This window comes from Pinus tabuliformis, chromosome 6, assembly GCF_031772625.1.
Source record: "Pinus tabuliformis cultivar Carrire ecotype Pingquan chromosome 6, CPIR1, whole genome shotgun sequence".
Taxonomy (NCBI): domain Eukaryota; kingdom Viridiplantae; phylum Streptophyta; class Pinopsida; order Pinales; family Pinaceae; genus Pinus; species Pinus tabuliformis.
The window spans coordinates 779,979,545-779,983,096 of NC_142292.1; positions in this window are offsets into that span (position 1 = coordinate 779,979,545).

Sequence of the window (3,552 nt, forward strand, 5' to 3'; positions counted from 1 at the left end):
GACATTTCACTGGCCAAAGGAGGACCCTTAGATGTACTGTTACAATACCTCCAAACTCCATGAGTCAGTCAATATAGCAACAACTTGGAAATTTTCTCTGCAGATAGCAGCATGCAGGAAGAAACAACAACAACAATCATAGGCATCAATCCAATGCAAGACAATGGAAAGAGGAAGATTGTCGAGAATCCAGAGGCAGAGAAAAGCTGCAAGATGAGGGTAGATCCTATCATGGAGAAAGTAGCTTTGGTAGTGGAAGCAAAGAGGGAGCAACAGATAAAGAGAGCAGAGTGAAGGAAGAGAGAAAAGCAGAGGCTGCAGGAAGAAGAACTGAAGCTGCAGGAGATGGAGAAGAAGTTGAAGGAAGAACAAGAGTTGAGGAGGAGAGAAAGAGAAGAGAAGTATAAACAGGAAGAAGAACAAAGGCAAGGCGCGATGATAGAGAAAACAACACCCATACAGGGTCATGAGTCATAAAAACTAGCAACTAAGGAAGAGGGTGAATAGATGCAAGATCGAGAGCTTACTCAGTAGATTGAGAAACTGATCGAAATGACAGACATGTATTTGAATCAAGAGCCACATAATGAAGATATTGACCTTATGTCTAGAGCACCAGAGGTCATCTCTCAGTCTTTACCACCTCCAAAGTCAGAACCACCCCCGAGAGAGAAAGGGGAAGTTGTTCTCCTTGATGATGATCCGGTCATGGATATGTATAGTCTATCATTTGACGAGTTAAAGAAGAGGATTGTAAAGGCGCAGAAAAATCACTTTCTGTATGATCACACATCACCTACATTCGTCAAGGAAAGGATGATAGTGTCAGACACTAGGCATCATCCAATCACCCTTATCGAAGCTAGATTGGCATATGCAGGAGCAACAAGATCAAATGTTGAGTACCTAACGGCCGAGAATGAACAACTGGCAAATAACTTGCAGGCTTCCAGGCAAGAGGTACAACAACTTCAAGCATCAACATAGAAGGAAGTTTTTGCAATGGCGAAGATGAGGAAAGTGATACGCACTGAAGTATCAATGCTTTAGTGTACCATCTAGAAGCTCTATGACGAATCTCTCACCGTGTATAAAGTAGTTTTCCATGTGCATCGCCTATAGCAGCGGAGCAAAGAGTTTATTCAAACTCTCAAGAACATACATGTTGTCATCGCCCATTTGTAAGAGTGGACAATGCAGTACAAAGGGACCCACTTGACTTAACAAAGAAGATGAAGCCATAGGCAGAGCTAGAGAAAGAAAAGCTCTGAATGTTGATCCAAAACTACGAGAAGCTCGCCCCATTCATCAGTAGCATATAGGCTTCATATGCACAATTGCACAACAGTTTTGATGTAGTGGTGAGAACACACATGATCCCATCAATTCGTTCCCTCATCGATGCTAAACCTGAGAACCAAGTCCGGTTAGAGATCGATGAGTACATGGAGTAGCTAAGGCAAGAGGCCACCAGGGAAGACTTGGAGATGAGTGCACATAACATGTAAAAGTACATCGGTGGTCCTATCATAGGAGCATGGTCAACACCATGTTGCACATGATTCAGAACAAGTTAGATACATGTCCCAAGACCATATACCTGGATGCCATGGAGATAAGAGTCTATTTTCAAAAAGACACCATCACACAGTACTAATCTTGGCATCAATATGTGACCGAGAAGCACCAAGTGGAGGTTGCCGAGTTGGTCTTTCCCTAAACTTCAGAATCATAGTGTTTTGTCTTGTTAGCTTGTCTCTAGCCTATTTTGTCTCACATGGGTACATGTGGAAAATGTAATATTATTTGTAAATATGTTGTAAGTTAAATTCCAAGTGTCATTAGTGGAATGTGAAAAGTCATAATGTTATGTAATGAGTTACTTGTAAGTAAGTTAAAGAGTCATGAGGGTAGTCAAAGAGTCACAAAGGGGAATATCAAGGGTCACCCCACCTTTTGTTATCAATAGAACCCCGTAACTCATAGAATAGGCTTTTGGGAGCCAAGCTTTCGGCTAGGCTTAGGCTTAGAAAAGGCTTGACAGTATTGTGAAGAGCCTTAGCTTATCCATAGCATAGAGCAAGTATGCTTCTTTGGAGGAGCAGGTGTTCTTGACTATAATGTTCCACTATTGTGGCTAGTGGTCATCAATGGTGTATGTTTGGATGGAGCATTCACTTATAATAATAATATCAGAGCCAACACTCTTTCATGTATATGTTGTTAATGTAGTTGGACTATTCTAGTTGCTTTAGCAATGTATGTTGTTTAACTTAAACATTTTCTTATGAAATACTTTATATGCAATTGTATGAATCCTGTTGAATGCGTGTTGTTGGATTAACTCATCACTTTAATTTGTGGACTATTCTGAATTTTAGCTTGTGATGTCATTTTGATTGTGTGTTCCTTCCAAGTTGCATACTATTACAAGCTTCTAAGGGGCACACTTCATTTTCCCATGCATGTGTTAGAACCTTCATGCATCACACTTGACTCTCTACAGGGTCACGCACTTGATCTCACCCAAAGTTATCATACTTACCTCTGCGCGCTACTGCGGTCAAGGAATTAAACTACCACCCACTACTAAGACTCCTACTCCAAAAGGTTTGAGGTCTGGTTGGGAATTCATATCGGGGAGATCCCTTGAATGTTGGTGGGTCCAAAATCGTCAACATTTCTAGTGCTAGAAGGAGGGCTAGATGACAAGCTGAGCCCTTGAAGTCTGTTTTGAATTTCTGCACATATTTCATGACTTCTATCCAAATCAAAACCCCGACATATTTCTCTAACTTTGCTGATTTCGAAGTGCCGACGAGCATCATAGATGACTTGTCCAGATATAAGCTTAATGGCGAGGATGGAACAACCTTTCTTTTGTTGGCTTTTGTGACAGGCATGATGTCCCATCAGATGACATTTCCTGTGGGTCATTCACTTTCACATTCGAAGGGAATGCAAAGCAATGTTGTCACACATTTCCTGTAGCCTCTATACACTCTTTCGGTCACTTGTTTAGAGAACCATGTTGTGATTTCATTCTTTACAACCATAAAGCCCTTAATATAAAAAAATTCAAACTTTTGAAATCACCCGACAAATCTCTTCAAGATTTTCACGACTGTTTTCTTCAGTACGATTATGAATTTCCTGAAGATCAAGTTGACTAGGAATTTTTGGAGGAAATATTTCAATATCGTGTTCACATTTTTGAGAATCCACATGTGTTAGAATATTTCAAACCTCTCCCAACATACCTCAGTGTTAGAGCTTCCAAATCCGAGACATACAAGGTTGTTGTCCCAAGTGACCCTTCGTCCCCTTCTCATCAAACAACTCTAGTTCCGCAGTTGATCTGTCACCATCGCCTCCTACCCCACCTGCTTAGTATTTCTGCACTTGGACTATAACCTCGATGGTTTTCATGTGGTCTTATATCCTCAACCTCTATCCTTTGGTTCCTTTTCTCCTCTGTATTTTGGTGTGTTGTGTTCATAAATCTCGGATCTCACATGTGATGTTCATGAGGATCAAGTTCTAGATGGAGTT